Source organism: Salmo trutta, chromosome 2 (genome assembly GCF_901001165.1).
Source record: "Salmo trutta chromosome 2, fSalTru1.1, whole genome shotgun sequence".
NCBI lineage: Eukaryota > Metazoa > Chordata > Actinopteri > Salmoniformes > Salmonidae > Salmo > Salmo trutta.
The window spans coordinates 38,641,092-38,663,643 of NC_042958.1; the positions used below are offsets into that span (position 1 = coordinate 38,641,092).

Sequence of the window (22,552 nt, forward strand, 5' to 3'; positions counted from 1 at the left end):
GCATTTTTTCCAAAGACAATATAAATAATTTACTATTATTTACATTAGAGACAAGTGGACCTCTATGCATGACTTCTAATCCATGCATACATACTTAGCCTACTTAGCCTACATACATACTTAGCCTTACTGTTGTAAAGACACAATTCTCATGTTTTATTTACTACAAAAGAGAGATTAGAAATGTTAGTTTCCAAATAAGTCATACCAATTTATTTGCATTGTTTAAGCAAATCAATGTCCGGACCATACATGTCAAAAATGCCCTACAAGAGAGTTAGAGCAAGGAAACGTACGTGATCCAATTCTTCAGGAGCTACTTAATGAGTAATCTTCCATGTTCTGTTGGAATCCCCAATAAATGCCTTTTAATAAATGAAACTGAGTTACGTGCTGTAAGTCGTTAACTATGAATGCAACAGTAATTGCCTTGGAAGGATTATGACTTTTTTTCCAATCAAGATTTGTGGTAATTTTGTGGGATTATTGTTATAATTTTTCCAGTCAAGAGATAAAATGCTCATTTCAAATTTTATTAGTCGGTGTATTCCTTCCAAAGCAAAGCAACTGCACTGGGCCACGGGCCTTTGCTTCAGACTAAAATTTACTCAGGACCTTGCAGAGATACTGTATAAAGTTGACCACAGTAGTGTTTGCACTTTAGTGTCAGGACTGGACACTTGTTGCAAAAATTAAAGATAATATTGCATGTTTGACACTTTGAGTCCATGTAAATTCTGTATGATGAATAGATTATAACAGAGTAAGACAGACAGGTAATACATTCCTTGACAACACAGGTACAGCTGAGCAAACTATGCTTTCACCCCTTTGCTCTCCGTTCAAAAATGTCCCATCATCCCCACTCTCTCTCTCTCCTCTCTTGTCACCCCTCTCTCTATCCACTCCTGTCCTTCCCTCCTCTCTCACCACTCTTGTCATCCCTTTCTCTTCTTTCCTGTCATCCCTCTCTCTATCTCTGAATCGCCCTCTTTCTCCTCTCCAGGCATCATCCGGACAGCGCTGCCCAACATGGACAGAGAGGTGAAAGACCAATACGTTTTGGTCATCCAGGCTAAAGACATGGTGGGCCAGATGGGCGGCCTTTCAGGCACCACCTCTGTCACGATTACTCTCACCGACGTCAATGACAACCCGCCACACTTCTCTCGTAGTAAGACTGAGTCCTTTATGCTCTGTGCGTCACTGACACTGACAACATTCCATCTACTGTGTCTCTCTCCCTCGCAGACAATGCCCTGAAACCCTCCATTCACTGTCATCTCAGTCTCACTATAGTGGCGGTTTGACATGAATCTCTAAAATCACTCTCATTCACAATGACAGTTTTGGGGAGAAAGCTTTGAGTGAAAATGTAGGCTATACTTTATATTGCAGATTCATTTAACCACAGTACCCCTTTCATGCATATGTGTAAATTTGATAAACATTGTGTATCTCTCCATCTGATCATCAGGGTGTTCACAGCACATTTATGACTTTTTTGATCAAAGGCTTCAAATGTAGGATACCCTAGGAGGTATAAACCTCTCCTCCCCTCACTCCATGTCAGAGCAGGGAGTGAGGGGAGAATGTAGATACCAGGATTAGGCTAAAAAATGTTTGTCATCAGCCTATTTCACAGCCCACTAATGGGTTCCAGGTCAGGCGTTGGGATTCAAAGGTGTGAGGTGTTTCTCATGATAATCTGTGGCCCCGGCAATTGCTTTACCGCTGATAGTCCTACCGATCGGCCGCTTTCACCAGGCTTGGTGAAAAGCCCCCCCCCCACCCGTATCCCCCTCACCCCCCACCCAAGGTCATGGGTCAGTATTACACAGCCCAACAGTTTATAGAGTCTAGAAACACTAGACCTTGGAGGATAGGAGGGGAGGCTGGAGGAAGGTGGCAAAGAGGGGCATACACCGTATGAGGGAAGGGGAGGAATGCCTTTTTGTCTTTTAAGGAGCCTCTATTCCATGGCAAATTAATAAGCCATTACAAAGATTACAAGGCAGCAAACAATGTCAGGAGGGCAATGTCGGGAGCCACTGGGGTGAGCTCTGCCATAGTGATTGGTGAAATTATGATTGTGAATATGATTCCCTCCTTTTATGCTTTAAGTCGGAGAAGTGCAGACAAGACTTTGGGAACACAATGGGAGAGTTTGCATGTAATAGAATCTTCCAGTAGACATTTCATCCCACCAAAACACACAGTTGAAGTTGGAAGTTTACATACACTTAGGTTGGAGTCATTAGAACTCGTTTTTCAACCACTAAACTTCTGACCCACTGGGAATGTGATGAAAGAAATATTCTGACATTTCCCATTCTTAAAATAAAGTGGTGATCCTAACTGACCTAAGACAGGGAATTTTTACTAGGATTAAATGTCAGGAATTGTGAAAAACAGAGTTTAAATGTATTTGGCCAAGGTGTAACTTCCGACTTCAACTGTATTACGCACGGATCGGGGACTCTTCCATTCACTTTGGTCAAGAAACATTATGTTTCATGTAGCGTGGAGTGGTCAGAATGTGTAATACATTTTCATGTGAATACAAACAACTCCATTGTTCTAAAAGTTGTAGGTTCAAGAAAAAATATTTGTCCTTACCACCATAAATGTATTCAATGTAAAACTACTCATTAAATATAATGTCACTATTTCCTCTTATAAATTGAGAAGAAAAAAAAAAAATCCATTAATTTGCTGTTTTACCAGTCATTGTGAGAGAGGGAAATCACAGGCAGCTGGGGGGCAATATAAATATGAGCTGCTAAGGAGTAAGGAAACCACCTCATCTCTAACCACTACTCCGCTATCCTCCAGAGAACTATCAGTACACTGTGCTGGAGTCCTTGCCTGTGGCATCCGTGGTGGCCAGGGTCAAGGCTGTGGATGCAGACATAGGCCCCAACGCAGAGATGGAGTATAGGATCATGGAGGACGGACCTGGGTTGTTCAACATCACTACAGATGAGGACACGCAAGAGGGCGTCATCATCCTTCAAAAGGTACACATGCAGAGATTTTGTATCCATCCCCCAAAAAAATTATATGGAGACCATACATTCATGGACAATGTTGTTTTTACACATGCAACACTTCTGACTTTGTCCGTCAAAAGTTTAAGTCAAACTTTTGGCGGACAAAAACGGATAGTGACGAATGCATATCTTTCATCCGTTTCCATCGATCTCTATCTGGCCATGGCCTTGCACTGTCCAAAGATGATGACTCACTCTGAGAATGTGATTGGATGCTATGGCGTAGCAGAGTTGTGTAATATTAATGCTTTGATGTCTAGCTTCAATTGCATTATAGGCATGCGTTTTTTCAGTTGACCAATTATAATGGCTTTTATTTTATAGCCTATAGCACTCATAAACTTCACTTACTTTTTACTTAGTGGTCGAAATATAAAACATTACTGCTATGTCAATAGTGTATTTACTTGCAGGCTATTTTAGTGTTTTTTTTGAAGGTTTAAAAAGATATCCCCAGGCCACTCAAGAATTTGAGACTGGCCGCCATGAGACTTTGTAGGTGTGAGAGCTATTGTTGGCCCCAAGCCAGTTGTCACCGGGTTCAATCTGATCTTTTGTTTGTTTTCACCATCACCAGTCATAGACGAGTACCACAGAGTGGAAAGTCATACAGACAATAAACACAGACAATAAATGTGTCACATCAATGTCCTATATTATAGGGCTACAACTGTGAGTCAATAAGACAAAAATATGACAATATACCTTCTAAACACTCCCATTTTTAAATGCCTTTCAACGTGATGTGTTGTGTGCCTTTTCTTGCAATTAAAAGCTTGCTTTCACACTACACAGTAAGTCAATATAAAAATGTCTGGATGAAAGAGTCTGATTATGTGCAAGGTTGGATAGGGTTGTTGTATTTCTTCAATATACTGGTGTACCACGCGGCCATGTTGGCATGAGCGATGCGCATTCAAATACAGTATCTTTATGGCTTGCCCTCACCATTTATAGCAAATGTGGCCAGTGCTTATAAACTAGACAATCAGAACATGCTTTACCTTGATTGGAAAGTCACTCTGTTGATATCTGGAATCCGGCTGACCTATACTCTTAAGCTACAGTTGAAGTCAGAAGTTTACATACACCTTGGCCAAATACATTTAAACTCAGTTTTTCACAATTCCTGACATTTAATCCTAGTAAAAATTCACTGTCTTAGGTCAGTTAGGATCACCACTTTATTTTAAGAATGTGAAATGTCAGAATAATAGTAGAGAATGATTTATTTCAGCTTTTATTTCTTTCATCACATTCCCAGTGGGTCAGAAGTTTACATACACTCAATTAGTATTTGGTAGCATTGCCTTTAAATTGTTTAACTTGGGTCAAACGTTGCGGGTAGCCTTCCACAAGCTTCCCACAATAAGTTGGGTGAATTTTGGCCCATTCCTTCTGACAGAGCTGGTGTAACTGAGTCAGGTTTGTAGGCCTCCTTGCTCGCACACACTTTTTCAGTTCTGCCCACAAATTGTATATAGGATTGAGGTCAGGGATTTGTGATGGCCACTCCAATACCTTGACTTTGTTGTCCTTAAGCCATTTTGCCACAACTTTGGAAGTATGCTTGGGGTCATTGTCCATTTGGAAGACCCATTTGCGACTAAGCTTTGACTTCCTGACTGATGTCTTGAGATGTTTCTTCAATATATCCACATAATTTTCCTACCTCTTGATGCCATCTATTTTGGCACCAGTCCCTCCTGCAGCAAGTACCCCCACAACATGATGTTGCCACCCCCATGCTTCACTGCTGCCACCCCCGTGCTTCATGGTTGGGATGGTGTTCTTTGGCTTGCAAGCCTCCCCCTTTTTCCTCCAAACATAACGATGGTCATTATGGCCAAATAGTTCTGTTTTTTAACATGTGGAGCATGTTGAGCAGCCTTTCAGGTTATGTCGATATAGGACTAGTTTGGCTGTGGATATAGATACATGGGTTCCTGTTTCCTCTAGAATCTTCACAAGGTCCTTTGCTGTTGTTCTGGGATTGATTTGCAATTTTCACACCAAAGTACGTTAATCTCTAGGAGACAGAACGCGTCTCCTTCCTGAGCGGTATGATGGCTGTGTGTTTATACGCATGGTGTTTATGCTTGCGTAGTATTGTTTGTACAGATGAACATGGTACCTTCAGGCGTTTGGAAATTGCTCCCAAGGATGAACCAGACTTGTGGAGGTCTACAATTTTTTGTCTGAGGTCTTGGCTGATTTCTTTAGATTTTTCTATGATGTCAAGCAAAGAGGCACTGAGTTTGAAGGTAGGCCTTGAAATATGTCCACAGGTACACCTCCTATTGACTCAAAGTATGTCAATTAGCCTATCAGAAGCTTCTAAAGCCAAGACATAATTTTCTGGAATTTTCCAAGCTGTTTAAAGGCATAGTCAACTTAGTGTATGTAAACTTCTGACCCACTGGAATTGTGATACAGTGAATTATTAGTGAAATAATCTGTCTGTAAGCAGTTTTTGGAAAAATTACTCGTGTCATGCACAAAGTAGATGTCCTAACCGACTTGCCAAAACTATAGTTTGTTAACAAGAAATGTGTGGAGTGGTTGAAAAACAAGTTTTAACGACTCCAACCTAAGTCTATGTAATCTTCCAACTTCAACTGTATGTTTTTTTATTAATATGAAATAGCTTTTTCTTTTCTTTCTTTTAATCTATATTTGTCTCTCTTTATTGGTGGTCTTACTTGTTCAGCCATTAGACTTTGAGACCAAGAACAGCTTTAATGTGCGAATCGAAGCCACCAATCGGAACATCGACTCTGCGTTCGTGCACCTGGGTTCGTTCAGCGACACAACGTCGGTGAAGGTGACGGTGGAGGACGTGAATGAGTCGCCTGTGTTCTCAACGCAGCTCAGCAGGATGGTGGTCTCTGAGGACGCCAGAGTTGGCACCTCCATCGGGAGGGTCTCTGCGCACGATCCGGACTCCTCCAACAGTGCCATCAGGTAGAGCCCAGCTCTCCAGTTATTACAGACCATCACAGCCAATCTCTCTGTTGTCCCAGCCAATTTCTGAAGTGGCACCTGTTTCCTAAAACAACTATACCCAGCTGGCCCTATTCAACAGAGTGGTGAATTCCAAGTCATTTCACCAATTATTTTCAACATGTTGCTACACCGTCAGGTTGACAGGAGGTCCAAACACCTTTAGAGTAGGACTGTAAATACACGTTCACCTTCTCACATCTCAGTAGAGACACATTTAAGCACCACCTACACAACACACTTAAACCACTGACACCATGAGTTCTAAACTCCCTCTGTGACTGTGTGACACGCACTAAAGCCAGATGGTGTTGTGGTTTTTGAGGGAATGCAACATTTGCAAAAGTGAAATGTCATCAACAAGCGAAGGGCAATCCCCCAGAAGGGTCAACAGTCTGTACCAGCTACATGGCTTTTTTTTGTTATATATTTTTTTGAATGGCAACCACTCATAAACGCAATCTGCCCCATGTCACTCATGAGACTCCCTCCCATTATGTATTAATTGAAAATTAAAAGTGTTGTGTGGTGATATTCATGCTAGGACCCTTAGGATTGTTAGTAATGTTAATCAGAAAATCTAAGCCATTGTGGGTGTGGCGGCTCTCGGCGTCTTTAATAATCTTGCATAAAATGGCCCTACTAATGGTAACATTTAAATTATTGTGGAACTAATGCAACCAATTATATTGAGTAAAATTACATTGAATAGTTCTCTTTGGATATAGGCTTATTGAAGTTGTCATTTTGTCCAGAAATATGAGCTGCTGTATAGGAATGGATAGTGTTTGTTCTGTGTTCAGAGTTAACCCATCTCTGTCTAACTTCTATCTTAAAAAAACTTTGAGAGCAGTTCTCGTCAAAATCTAAAAGTTGAAGATGTATAGATCCCTCATTCATAGTTCAACATGATTGTTTTATCTAGCATTGTAAATGGATAAGAAAACTACATCATTCCACATGTTGACAGCTCAGTAATGATCTGTACCAATGGACTGAATCCAAAAGCACTCTTAAATTGTTCATTTGGCACGTCTTGATGGTACAAAGTTCTTATTCCTCCAAAAGTGTTTCAGAGATACAGTTAATAATTTAAAATCAATAAGAACTTTCTACAAAAGGAAAATACCTCATCATAGCTATGTCTGTCTGTCTGACTTACTGACTGTGGATCGGTGTGTCTGTCTCCAGGTACTCCATCGATAGAAACACAGACCTGGAGCGTTTCTTCATTGTGGATGCTCTGAGTGGGGTCATCAGTACTGCCAAGCCCCTGGACCGAGAGGTCAACTCTGTCCACAACCTCACCATACTCGCCATGGAGAGCCGTAAGAGCGCACACACACACAACTTTCCACATCAGGCCTCAAAGTCAGACTAGTCAATGTTTTATAAAGGCCCTGCATAAAGTATTGTAGTCCCTTCTGCGATGGAGCCGAATGTTAATTCTGACCTATGGCGGTCACTGCGACCTCTGGGTCTCCGTGAGTCATGGCGTGTGTGAGGAGCGAGCTGCTGACTAAGGGCAGGCGCAGGCGATGGTAAATCCGCTAGTGAACTATGCTAATGTGAGGAGAGGTGCTGTGATGCCTTTGACTCATCCCTCCACGGCTTCAAGGACAAAGGCGCTCGCTCATCCCCCCTGGCCCACTCTGCCACGCAGACACAATGGATAGGAATCATCTCACAAGCTCCATTAAACGACATACTAGTTACTCTACTAAGTAACTATAATCAGTATGAGTTTAAAACCACAATGAAGATAAAATGTACATCAAATTGTCATTGTATCAGTCTTGCACTCAATGCACAAATAGTCACAAAACCAAACATGGTAATCTTCATCACTCAAGTAAATGCGTTGTGATTCAAGCACAAATATAAGCCTAACACGAATGATTCCTTGTTACTCTCAATAGAGTAACACAAAGTAAACATTAATAATAACAGTGCAAAATGTCTCAACAGCCCTTCACTGAGGAAACAGTGGCCTGTGACACACAGTCAGACTTCTATTCTCTTTGCAGTGGAAAGCAGCAGCTATAGAATCAGACGTCCAGGCAGTCTCCCTCAGAGCCCAGGACGCCTTATTACGCCTTTTAGAGTAAAATGGGCTTTTGTAACAAAAGAGGGGAAAGAAGCACTTCTTCATGCATTTGAGCCGCGGTCGGATTGCGCCCACATTTCATCCGCAATCGGACTTTGCTCTAAAGACGCCAATGACAACAGGTCTGTGCCCCGGGGTGCCACGTGTCCTTTTTATTACCAAATCAGCCGTCCCCAAATGTCAGCCAACACGTCATGTCTGCTGTCAGCGTGGCTGCCGACGCCAGGCTAAATCATTGTCCATCCAGGCTTTCAGAAGCCAGCCTTTTATTCAGTGCTGCATTTGTGTGAGAGCCTGTGGTACAGGATGGCCAGTGCTACTACAGTCACTTAGGCTGTGTCTGAAATGGCACCCTATATTCTATATACTGCAGTACTTTTGACCAGAGGTGGACTCTATCAGTGGAGGCTCCTCAGAGGAGGAAGGGGAGGACCATCCTCCTCAGTGAATTTCAAAAGTTATCCTTTTAAGATAAAACTATATTAAATATATTCACGTCACTTGTCATGACTTGCCCTTTGGGGAGGATCATATGCACCCCTCCTTGCTCTCTCTCCACAGTTTATCAGGGTCATAAATACCTGCAGGAAAATGCTCTCTCCCACTCTCAGAAATTGACGTTAAATCCTTTTGTTACCACAGAGAGAGACGTCGCGGTACGGTAACATCAAAAAGGTAAAAAAATTAAACAGTATTTCTGTAATCCAAACATTTGGAATGGTCCATGTGTATTTAAAGAACAATCCTGTTGAATTTGTTAATAATTTGCAATGTAACTAAGGACAGTAGAACAACATAACTGTATCTCTGGATGTGTATATGTCACGATTCCCACCGACGGTGGCGGCCCCTCCTGCTCGGGTGGCGCTCAGCGGTCGTCGTCACCGGCCTATTAGCTGCCATCGATCCCCTTTTTGTTTTTCCCTTTTTTTGGTTTTGGGCACCTGTGGCCAATTAGCTATCAGAGGGGGTATTTAGTTTAGCTGGCCCGTCCGTTGTTTGTGCGGGATTAATTTTGTTCATTGACGACGTGTTGTTCGTCGGCTTTGCCTTGTCGCCTATTTGTTTTTATTCCCTATGTTTGGGAACTTTTGTTTATCTCTAGTGTTATTAAAAACACCGCTACCCTGTGTTCGCTGCTTCCTGCGCCTCATTCCTCCTACACGACTACCGAAGCCATTACAGTATAATTCTCAGTGATCAGATTCACATTCAAATGTTTGGGAACTGACATGATTAAATATGAAACTATTTGTGAGAAGATGTAATGTGATGTTAGCCTTCAAAATTAGAGAATTGTTTTTCATATGAAGTCTTAACCAAGTGAGTGGCCATGCCCATGTGAGCACAGACATTACGAAAAAAGGAGGGAACGCCCCCTACCCCCTAGGGACTTTTCATTGCAGTATGTAGCAATCAATGTGTAACCTATTCTGTATGTGTTTATGTCATTCTGTGTGATTATTTAGTTTGCAATTAAATAATTAATTTGTATATCGCAATTTGTATATTTGTATATCGCTGATTCATCATTTATGCCAGGGTTCGTGCAGATATCCAAGGATTTTGCGACATTCAGAATGAGGCTAATAGAAGGTAAACAATTAATGACTAATGTCAGATATATTATATCTAAGAGTTAATTTGAGAAATGCTAACTCGTTAAATAAAATGTTTCCATGGTGCTCCAAGATTGCTGATGAGTTGATTGTTACAGAAGTAATTAAATCATCATAATAATTAAACATAGTTAATCGATTTGATAAAACAATCGTCAACATTAATGATAGTGCAAAGACACGACACCCAAATAATTGATGAAAAAATACTGTTCTGCAATTAAGGTCTACAGTAGCCTTAACAGCACTATGTAGGGTAGCACCATGGTGTAGCCAGATGACAACTAGTTTCTGTCCTCCTCTGGGTACATTGACTTCAATACAAAACCTAGGAGGATCTTGGTTCTCATGCCCTTTCATAGACTTAGACAGTAATTATGACAACTTCCTGAGGACATCCTCCAACCTATTAGAGCTCTTGCAGCATGAATTGACATGTCCACCCAATCAAATAATTATAAAATGAATCTAGGATCGAATGCATAAGCCACAGCTAGCTAGCAGAGCATAAAATGTGGTGAGTAGTTGACTCAGAGAGAGAATGACAATAGTTGAAGAAATTAATTTTTTCAAAACTGTTAAAAATTGAAGGAAAGGCAAAAGAGAGAGAGCTATATTTCAGTGATTTTTTTGGTCACTTTCTCTTTCACTTAGCTATCAAATGCAGTTAGCTAGTTTAGCCTACTCAAATACCCAGCTCAAACAGAGAGGGATGCCATGTTAGCTAGCTTGCTATTGCTATACAACACTGGAACTATTCCAAGTCAAGGTAAGCTTTTAGTTTTATAAATGTATTGCCACCGTGGTCTGCCGGTGTAACTGCTAAACTGCTTGTTGACTGTACTGCATGATTGTAGCGGATTTAGTAATGCGTTACTTGTAGTAGCTATGTTGACTATGGCATTGTGTATAGGCTGTGTGTAGTTGTTACCGGTTATGGCTTGGAAAGGTTTTATTACTCAATATTTTCTCTTGACCTGTGCACCTAAGTTGTAAACTTTCATTCATGGGCTAGGTTGTAACAACCTCATGATGGGTATAGAGAAAACCTATCAATGTTACATTGCGCATCCAATATGCTGTAATAGAAAAAAGGCCATGCTCATAAAATATCTTTGGGTCTTCCCTCATCTTAAACGACACTGACCGCCACTGCTCTAGATAGTGCACTATTTAGGGTATAGGATGCAATGTCGTAAGCATCCCTAGCCATTTTCACCTAAGCTTTAGCTCCGCTCCAATCGTAATTAGCTGCCTGATCATGTTGGCTGATCCTCACCAGAGCAGCTAAGGATGACAGCTGATTGTGAATGCCTTGGATATGTCATTAGAATGGCCACTTTTGGTCACAGTTTTGCTCATTTCGCTCAACCTTTGTGATGAATTAAAAAGACATGAGAAAGATTGATAGTAGGGTAAGTGGATGAAGGTTAACAAAGTTAAGTCAGTAAAGTACTGACGGGAACCAGCTATGCTTATAAAATCTTGTTCTCTCTCTCCTGTCTGTCTACTTCTCTCCCTCCCTCCTTTTCAGAGGATCCAACAAAGATTGGAAAAGGTTTTGTGGCCATCACAGTGCTGGACATCAATGACAACGCTCCGGTGTTTGCCATCGAGTATGAGACCCTCCTATGTGAGAATGCAGCTCCTGGACAGGTGAGAAACTGGAGATACATTATCTGATGGGGAAGGAAATTATTGGTACTGCATTCACCAACCTTGTTGATTCAGTTCATATTCAGATTTACCCACTGCTTATTTGCACTTAAGCATCCCATTAGATGATAACTTTTAACATTCAAGATATTGCCTCACCCACACGCAATATTTGATTCCCATTGGCAACCTGAGAAACAAATGTAAATAAAATCAGCATCAGCCTCAGACTGTGTATCATCCCTTTTCAAAGCTTGAGGTCAAATTGAGGGAGACACATTTGTCAGATCCACATTTTTAGATCAAATTGCAGGCATTGTTGGTGTTTGTATCCTTCATTAGAGATGTTAGTCATTTCTGCTGCTGCACCTAGCTGAATAATGAAAGTGTTTGAATTTTCCAGTGGCTTGGCTCTACAATGATATCACACACTACAATGATATTTCATGCCGGGGCAGAGTGGGTGTCTGCCCGGGTCTAATTTCTCATTTGGTGTGTGTGTCTATGTGTGTGTGTGCGTGTATAATTAGAGGATCAGTGTAGTGGGCACTAGAGAAAAAATTTATCACAACATGATGTAAACAAAACGGGAAGGCTGGAATATATATTGGCCTCAATGTTGCTAAATGACTTGTGCTCTGGCGATGCCGATTCGTCTACTCCTGGCATTTGGAAAATAGGATCAGAGGGGGAGGGGGAAGAGAGAATGTAAAACTGAATAAGTACAATTGCTCAAAATGATGCATTGATTTGAGAATTGCTATTCGGATCTTTTAAATACAGTTGAAGTCGGAAGTTTACATACACTTAGGTTGGAGTAATTAAAACTCGTTGATCAACCACTCCACAAATTTCTTGTTAACTATGGTTTAGATTTGGGAAGTCAGTTAGGACATCTACTTTGTGCATGACACAAATCATTTTTCTAACAATTGTTTACAGACAGATTATTTCACTGATTATTCACTGTATAATAATTCCAGTGGGTTAGAAGTTTACATAGGCTAAATTGACTGTGCCTTTAAACAGCTTGGAAATTCCAGAAAATTATGTCATGTCAATTAGCCTATCAGAAGCTTCTAAAGCCATGACATCTGACCCACTGGAATTGTGATACAGTGAAATATAAGTGAAATAATCTGTCTGTAAACAATTGTTGGAAAAATGACTTGTGTCATGTCGATAAAGGACTCGTTTTACTGTGGATATAGATACTTTTGTACGTGTTTTGTCCAGCATCTTCACAAGGTCCTTTGCTGTTGTTCTGGGTTTGATTTGCACTTTTCGTACCAAAGTACTTTCATCTCTAGGAGACAGAACGTGTCTCCTTCCTCAGCGGAATGACGGCTGTGTGGTACCATGGTGTTTATACTTGCGTACTATTGTTTGAAATCCATCCACAGGTACACCTCCAATTGACTCAAATTGTGTTAATTAGCCTATCAGAAGCTTCTAAAGCCGTCATTTGAGTCAATTGGAGGTGTACCTGTGGATGTATTTCAAGGCCCACTTTCAAACTCAGTGCCTCTTTGCATGACATCATGGGAAAATCAAAAGAAATCAGTCAAGACCTCAGAAAACAAAAATTGTAGACCTCCACAAGTCATCCTTGGGTTCATCCTTGGGAGCAATTTCCAAACGCCTGAAGGTACCATGTTCATCTCTACAAACAATAGTACGCAAGTATTAACACCATGGGAACACGCATCCGTCATACCGCTCAGGAAGGAGACGAGTTCTGTCTTGTAGAGATGAACGTACTTTGTTGCGAAAAGTGCAATTCAAATCCCAGAACAACAGCAAAGGACCTTGTGAAGATGCTGGAGAAAACAGGTACAAATGTATCTATATCCACAGCAAAACGAGTCCTATATCGCTCAGCAAGGAAGAATCCACTACTCCAAAACTGCTATATAAGTGAAATATACAGTGAAATAATCTGTCTGTAAACAATTATTGGAAAAATTACTTGTGTCATGCACAAGTAGATGTCCTAACCGACCTGCCAAAACTATAGTGTGTTAACAAGAAATTTGTGGAGTGGTTGAAAAACAAGTTTTAATGACTCCAACCTAAATTTATGTAAACTTCCGACTTCAACTGTATACAGTGAGGGAAATAAGTATTTGACCGCCTCTGCAAAACATGACTTAGTACTTGGTGGCAAAACCCTTGTTGGCAATCAGAGGTCAGACGTTTCTTGTAGTTGGCCACCAGGTTTGCACACATCTCAGGAGGGATTTTGTCCCACTCCTCTTTGCAGATCTTCTCCAAGTCATTAAGGTTTTGAGGCTGACGTTTGGAAACTCGAACCTTCAGCTCCCTCCACAGATTTTCTATGGGATTAAGGTCTGGAGACTGGCTAGGCTACTCCAGGACCTTCATGTGCTTCTTCTTGAGCCACTCCTTTGTTGCCTTGGTCGTGTGTTTTGGGTCATAGTCCTGCTGGAATACCCATCCAAGACCCATTTTCAATGCCCTGGCTGAGGGAAGGAGGTTCTCACCCAAGATTTGACGGTACATGGCCCCGTCCATCGTCCCTTTGATGCGGTGAAGTTGTCCTGTCCCCTTAGCAGAAAAACACCCCCAAAGCATAATGTTTCCCCCTCCATGTTTGACGGTGGGGATGGTGTTCTTGGGGTCATAGGCAGCATTCCTCCTCCTCCAAACATGGCAAGTTGAGTTGATGCCAAAGAGCTCCATTTTGGTCTCATCAGACCACAACACTTTCACCCAGTTGTAATCAGAATTGTTCAGATGTTCATTGGCAAACTTCAGACGGGCATGTATATGTGCTTTCTTGAGCAGGGGGACCTTGCGGGTGCTGCAGGATTTCAGTCCTTCACGGCGTAGTGTGTTACCAATTGTTTTCTTGGTGACTATGGTCCCAGCTGCCTTGAGATCATTGACAAGATCCTCCCGTGTAGTTCTGGGCTGATTCCTCACCGTTCTCATGATCATTGCAACTCCACGAGGTCAGATCTTGCATGGAGCCCCAGGCTGAGAGAGATTGACAGTTCTTTTGTGTTTCTTCCATTTGCGAATAATCGCACCAACTGTTGTCACCTTCTGACCAAGCTGCTTGGCGATGGACTTGTAACCCATTCCAGCCTTGTGTAGGTCTACAATCTTGTCCCTGACATCCTTGGAGAGCTCTTGGGTCTTGGTCATGGTGGAGAGTTTGGTATCTGATTGATTCATTGATTCATTGATTGATTGATTCTGTGGACAGGTGTCTTTTATTCAGGTAACAATCTGAGATTAAGAGCACTCCCTTTAAGAGTGTGCTCCTAATCTCAGCTCGTTACCTGTATTAAAGACACCTGGGAGCCAGAAATCTTTCTGATTGAGAGGGGGTCAAATACTTATTTCCCTCATTAAAATGCAAATCAATATATAACATTTTTGACATGCGTTTTTCTGGATTTTTTTGTTGTTATTCTGTCTCTCACTGTTCAAATAAACCTACCATTAAAATTATAGACTGATCATTTCTTTGTCAGTGGGCAAACGTACAAAATCAGCAGGGGATCAAATACTTTTTTCCCTCACAGTAAAACGAGTCCTGTATCAACGTAACCTGAAAAGCCACTCAGCAAGGAAGAAGTCATTGCTCCAAAACCGCCATAAAAAAGCCAGATGACAGTTTGCAACTGTATATAACTTTTTGGCCATAATGACCTTTTGTTATGTTGTGAGGAAATGGGGGAGGCTTGCAAGCCGAAGAATACATTTACATTTACGTCATTTAGCAGACATTCTTATCCAGAGCGACTTACATACCATCCCAACCGTGAAGCACGGGGATAGCAGCATCATGTATTGACGGTGCTTTGCTGCAGGAGGGACTGGTGCACTTAAAAAAATAGATGGCATCATGAGGTAGGACAATTATGTGGATATATTGAAGAAACATCTTAAGACATCAGTCAGGAAGTTAAAGCTTGGTCGCAAATCGGTATTCCAAATGGACAATGACCCCAAGCATACTTCCAAAGTTGTGGCAAAATGGCTTAAGGACAACAAAGACAAGGTATTGGAGTGGCCATCACAAAGCCCTGACCTCAATCCTATAGAAAATTTGTGGGCAGAACTGAAAAAGTGTGTGCGAGCAAGGAGGCCTACAAACCTGACTCAGTTACACCAGCTCTGTCAGGAGGAATGGGCCAAAAATCACCCAACTTATTGTGGGAAGCTTGTGGTAGGCTACCCGAAACTTTTGACCCAAAACAATTTACAGGCAATGCTACCAAATACTAATTGAGTGTATGTAAACTTCTGACCCACTGAGAATGTGATGAAAGAAATAAAAGCTGAAATATGTCATTCTCTACTATTATTCTGACATTTCACATTCTTAAAATAAAGTGGTGATCCTAACTGACCTACGACAGGGACTTTACTAGGATTAAATGTCAGGAACTGTGAAAAACTGAGTTTAAATGTATTTGGCTAAGGTGTATGTAAACTTCCGACTTCAACTGTGGGACTTGACATTGGTTAATAAAATGTAGCATTTGTTGTCTATTTTTGGATGCCTTCTCAAACAGCTGCAATTGAATATGCATTCGCACATCAAGTCCTTTCTTGAGTTGGGCTCGGGGATGAAACAGTTTTTGAACGTCTGAGTTTGTGGGGTCGAGTATGCACGAGTATGTATGTTTCCCAAATCTGTTATGGGGTAATGATGTTAGGGATAATATAGGATGAATCACAATAATTGTTTGCTAAAATAATAATTGCTTGCCAAAAATGTAATGGCAATCCTAGTTATAGGTAACAATCCTTCACATGAACTGCCTACATTATTACGCATATTATTCGTTACTTGAGGAAATTAAGACATGCAAGATTTTTAAAAATAAATACTGTATATTTTTTTATAACTATAAACACTGCCATTCAAAAGTTTTAGGTCACTTAGAAATGTCCTTGTTTTTGGTCCATTAAAATAACATCGAATTGATCAGAAATACAGTGTAGACATTGTTAATCTTGTAAATGACTGTTGTAGCTGGAAACGGATGATTTTTTATGGAATATCTACCTAGCAGTACAGAGGCCCCTTATCGGCAACCATCACTCCTGTGTTCCAATGGCACGTTGTGTTAGCTAATCCAAAGGCTAATTGATCATTAGAAAACCCTTTTGCAATGATGTAAACACAGCTGAAAACTTTTGTGCTGATTAAAGAAGCAATACAACTGGCCTTCTTTTGACTAGTTGAGTATCTGGAGCATTAGAATTTGTGTGTTCGATTACAGGCTCAAAATGGCCAGAAACAAAGATCTTTCTTCTTTAAGGATAGAATCCCACTGACGGGATTGCTAGCATGGTGCGAGATTCAAAACAACAAAAATCAAATAATTTCAATTTCTCAAACAATCAACTATTTTACACCATTTGTAAGATAAACATCTCCTTAATCGAACCACATTGTCCGATTTCAAAGAGGCTTTACGGCGAAAGCATAAAGTTAGATTATGTTAGGAGAGTACATAGCCAAAAAAGTACACACAGCCATTTTCAGTTCAAGGTCACATTTCAAGGTCAATTCAAGGTCACCAAAAGCAGAAAACCAGCTAAAATTATGCACTAACCTTTGACAATCTTCATCAGATGACACTCCTAGGACATTATGTTAGACAATACATGCATTTTTTGTTCTATCAAGTTCATATTTATATCCAAAAACAACATTTTACATCGGCGCGTGTCGTTGAGAAAATGTGTCTCCCCCAAAACTGCCAGTGAATTTACAAAAAATACTCATTATAAAACGTGGTTAAAGTATTAAACTGTTATTCAAAGAATTATAGATTAACATCTCCTGAATGCAACCGCATTGACAGATTTCAAAATAACTTTCATGGGAAGCACACTTTGCAATAATCTGAGTAAACTGCTCAGAAAAATACACTACGCAATACAGATAGCCGTCATGTTGGAATCATCTAAAATCATAAATAACATTAGAAATATTCCCTTACCTTTAATAATCTTCATCAGAAGGCACTTCCAGGAATCTCAGGTCCACAACAAATGTTGTTTTTCTTCAATGAAGTTCATCATTTATGTCCAAATAACTCCATGTTGTTCCGTGTTGTTAGCGCATTCAGTAGGCTACTCAAAATGTAGGGCGCGGGAGGGAAAAGTCACGATGAAAAGTTAAAAAAAAAATCTATTTACGTTCGTTCAAACATGTCAAACGTTGTTTAGCATCAATCTTTAGGGCCATTTTTAACGTGAAACATCAGTAATATTTCAACCGGACCTTTCCTGTGTCTTGAAAAACGTTTTGAAAAAGGTCTCATCTCACATGAACGCGCATGAACGCGCAATAATGAAGTGACGACATCCCAGGGATATCAACTTCCCTTCCTTCTCATCCGGTCTCTGTTCATCATAGACGCTTCAAACAACTTTATAAAGACTGTTGACATCTAGTGGAAGCCATAGGAAGTGCAAAATGAATCCTTTGTCACTGTGTGTTCCATTGGCAATGACTCCAAAATAGTACAGCCACAAGATTTTCATTTCCTGCTTGTATTTTTTCTCAGGTTTTTGCCTGCCATATGAGTTCTGTTATACTTAGAGACACCATTCAAACAGTTTTAGAAACTTCAGAGTGTTTTCTATCCCAATCTACTACTATTTTCTGGGCCAGAGTAGTAACCTGTTTAATTTGGGGACGTTTTTCATCCGGCCGTGAAAATACTGCCCCCTAGCCCCTAGAGGTAATCATCAGTCTATTCTTGTTCTGAGAAATGAAGGCTATTCCATGCGAGAAATTGCCAAGAAACTGAAGCCGCTGTGTACTACTCCCTTCACAGAACAGTGCAAACTGGCCCTAACCAGAGAGAAAGAGGAGTGGGAGGCACCGGTGCACAATTGAGCAAGAGGATAAGCACATTAGAGTGTCTAGTTTGAGAAACAGACGCCTCACAAGTCCTCAACTTCATTAAATAGTACCTGCAAAACACCAGTCTCAACATCAACAGTGAAGAGACAATTCTGGGATGCTGGCCTTCTAGGCAGAGTTCCTCTGTCCAGTGTCTGTGTTCTTTTTCCCATCTTAATATTGTGTTTTTATTGGTCAGTCTGAGATATGGCTTTTTCTTTGCAACTCTGCCAAGTAGGCCAGCATCCTCTTCACTCTTGACTTTGAGACTGGTGTTTTCTTTCAAAAACAAGGACATTTCTAAGTGACCCCAGACTTTTGAAGGGTTGTGTGTGTGTGTGTATATATATAATATTATTACAAAATAATATATGGGGGATTTGAAATGATGCAGAAAATTACATTGATGAAAGCTACATTCTATCTGCAGTATTAAAATTGATCTACCCCCTAAAAGAAAAGTTCTCGGTCGAGCAGTGAATTTCAGACACAGATTCAATCACAAAGACCAGGGAAGTTTTTCAATGCCTCTCAAAGAAGGGCACCTATTGGTAGATGGGTAGAGAAAAATCAGACATTGACTATCCCTTAGAACATTTACATTTACACCCAGTCACAACAAAGATAGAGGCGTCCTTTATAACTCAGTTGCCAGAGAGGAAAGACACCGCTCAGGGATTTCACCATGAGGCCAATGATGACTTTAAAACAGTTACAGAGTTTAATGGCTGTGGTAGGAGAAAACGGAGGATGGATCAACAACATTGTAATTACGCCACAATACTAAGCTAATTAACAGAGTGAAAAGGCAGCCTATACAGAACAAAAATATTACAAAACAAGCATTGTGCTTGCAACAAGGCTCTAAAGTAATCCTGCAAAAATGTAGCAAAGCAATTAACTCTACCAATGATCAACTTGAAAGAGCTTGAAGATTTTTTTAAAGAATAATGGACAAATGTTGCTCCTAGAGACTTACCACAAAATACTCTTTAATCACTGCCAAAGCTGATTCTACAAAGTATTGACTTAGGGGTGTGAGTACTTATGTAAATGAGATATTTCTGTATTTCATTTTCAATAAATTTGCAAACATTTTCTAAAAACCTGTTTTCACATTGTCATTATGGGGTATTGTGTGTAGATGGGTGAGAATGTTTTTTATTATGTTTTGAATTCAGGCTATGACACAACAAAATGTGGAATAATCAAAACGGGTATGGATATTTTCTGAAGGCACTGTATCCAAATCATTCAAACATATTTTTTTAACCTCTTACATCTAGACGTTCTGCTAGCGGAACACCTGCTCCAATATCCAATGATAGGCGTGGCGCGAATTACAAATTCCTCAAAAATCCCAAAACTTCAATTTTTCAAACATATGACTATTTTACACCATTTTAAAGACAAGACTCTCCTTTATCTAACCACACTGTCCGATTTCAAAAGGGCTTTACCGGCGAAAGCAAAACATTAGATTATGTTTGCAGAGTACCCAGCCAGAAATAATCAGACACCCATTTTTCAAGCTAGCATATAATGTCACAAAAAACAAAACCACAGCTAAATGCAGCACTAACCTTTGATGATCTTCATCAGATGACACGCCTAGGACATTATGTTATACAATACATGCATGTTTTGTTCAATCAAGTTCATATTTATATCAAAAACCAGCTTTTTACATTAGCATGTGACGTTCGGAACTAGCATTCCCACCGAACACTTCCGGTGAATTTACTAAATTACTCACGATAAACGTTCACAAAAAACATAACAATTACTTTAAGAATTATAGATACAGAACTCCTTTATGCACTCGCTATGTCCGATTTTAAAATAGCTTTTCGGGGAAAGCACATTTTGCAATATTCTGAGTAGATAGCCCGGCCATCATGGCTAGCTATTTTGACACCCACCAAGTGTGACCCTCACCAAACTCAGATTTACTATAAGAAAAATTGGATTACCTTTGTTGTTCTTCATCAGAATGCACTCCCAGGGCTTCTACTTCAATAACAAATGTTGGTTTGGATCATAATAATTCATTGTTATATCCAAATAGCGGCGTTTTGTTCGTGCGTTCAAGACACTATTCAAGGGTGACGAAGGGTTACGCGCCCGATGCGTTTCGTGACAAAAAAAATCTAAATATTCCATTACCGTACTTCGAAGCATGTCAACCGCTGTTTAAAATCAACTTTTATGCTATTTTTCTTGTAAAAAAGCAATAATATTCTGACCGGGAGTCGTTGTTTTCGTTCAAAGACGAAAGAATAAAAACAATGTGTCGCCTCGTGCACGCGCCTCAGTCTCATGGTTCTCAGATCGACCACTATCTAAATGCGCTACTGTTTTTCAGCCTGGGCCTGCAAAGACATCATTCAGCGGTTTGCCGCCTTCTGAGAGCCTATGGGAGCCGTAGGAAGTGTCACGTTACAGCAGAGATCCTCAGTTTTCAATAAAGAGAGTGTAGAAGGCCAAGAAATGGTCAGAGAGCGCACTTCCTGTAAGGAATCTTCTCAGGTTTTGGCCTGCCAAATGAGTTCTGTTATACTCACAGACACCATTCAAACAGTTTTAGAAACTTCGGAGTGTTTTCTATCCAAAGCTAATAATTATATGCATATTCTAGTTTCTGGGCAGGAGTAATAATTAGATTAAATCGGGTACGTTTTTTTATCCGGCCGTTAAAATACTGCCCCCTATCCATAACAAGTTAACAGCTTCTACCCCTAAGCCATGAGACTGCTGAAAATTCATAAAATGTGCCCTCATACTATTTGCATTTACACCCCCCTTTGTTTTTACACTGCTGCTACTCGCTGTTTATTATCTATGCATAGTCACTTTACCCCTACATAAATGTAAGAATTACCTTGACTAACCTGTACCCCCGCACGTTGACTCGGTACCGGTTCCCCCTGTATATAGCCTCGTTGTTGTTATTTATTGTGTTTCTTATTATTTTTATTGTTTTACTTTAGTTTATTTATTAAATATTTTCATAACTGCATTGTTGGATAAGGGCTAGTAAGTAAGCATTTCACGGTAAGGTCTTCACCTGTTGTATTCGGCGCATGTGACAAATCAAATTTGATTTGACAAAGGCGGCATAATCTTGGTGAGAAATTATTCTTGTCTTGGTTGAGGTGTTGGAAATGATTAATTTGTCTAATTGAGATGTTGGATTATACTGTAGAGCACAGGTGTGAAACTGCATGGAGGGCCGAGTGTCTGCGGGTTTTCGCTTCTCCCTTGTTCTTGATGAATTAAGGTAACTCCCCACACCTGGTTGCCTCAGGCTTAATTGAAAGAAAAAAACTAAAACCTGCAGACAATAGCCCTCCATGGAATGAGTTTGACACCCCTGCTGTAGAGCATTCCATTTCTGTCCATGCCTTTTGAAAATCTGTCTTAATAAGACACTGCTTTTTCAAATTTTAATAGAGAGCTCTCTGCTGCCCTATAACCTAGCCTATACATCACATGCATTTGCCCTTGTTACATCATGATACATGGGGAAATTGCTAAGCCTTTACATGCCATCACCTCCTTACTTGTTCTCATACACTACAGTGTTGTGTCAGAAGCAAACCTAGGGCCATATACATAAAGTGTCTCAGAGTAGGGGTGCTGATCTAGGATCTGAAAGGCAAACCCTAGATCAGCACTCCTATTCAATTTTTGAATACAGGCCTAAGGCTTGAATTCATTTTCTTTCAAATACTTTACTTGATTGAGCTGCCTGGCAAGATGGGACCAATTGAATGTTCTAAGCCCTGTCCATCTGGCTCTCCAGGCAGGCTAAATTAAATGCTAATTTCAAAAATAAAATCTAATGTTATTGTTTTTTTCAGATGTTAATGCAGGTGCAGTGAAATGCTTATGTTTCTAGCTCCAACAGTGCAGTAATACCTAACAATGCAAAACAATACACAAATTTCAAAAATAAAAAGGAATTAAGAAATATCCGAATGAGCAATGTCAGAGTCCAGACTAAATACATACTATGTACTGTATATTATGGTGTTTATAGACATTATGGACAGTATATGAATAGGAAAGATGTGTACAGCTGTAGTTATATAGGATGAGCCTTGACTAGAATACAGTATACAGTATACTGTACATATGAAGTGCGTAAAACAGTAAGTAAACATTATGGCAGAAGACATTTTAAAGAAAACCAATACTCTTTGAACCCAGG

At 40.3% G+C, this 22,552-nt stretch overlaps 1 pseudogene; it reads left to right on the top strand.

Annotated features, from left to right (window-relative positions):
* Nucleotides 1–22,552, top strand: part of LOC115155049 (cadherin-7-like) — a 92,373-nt pseudogene that overhangs the window by 45,501 nt on the left and 24,320 nt on the right.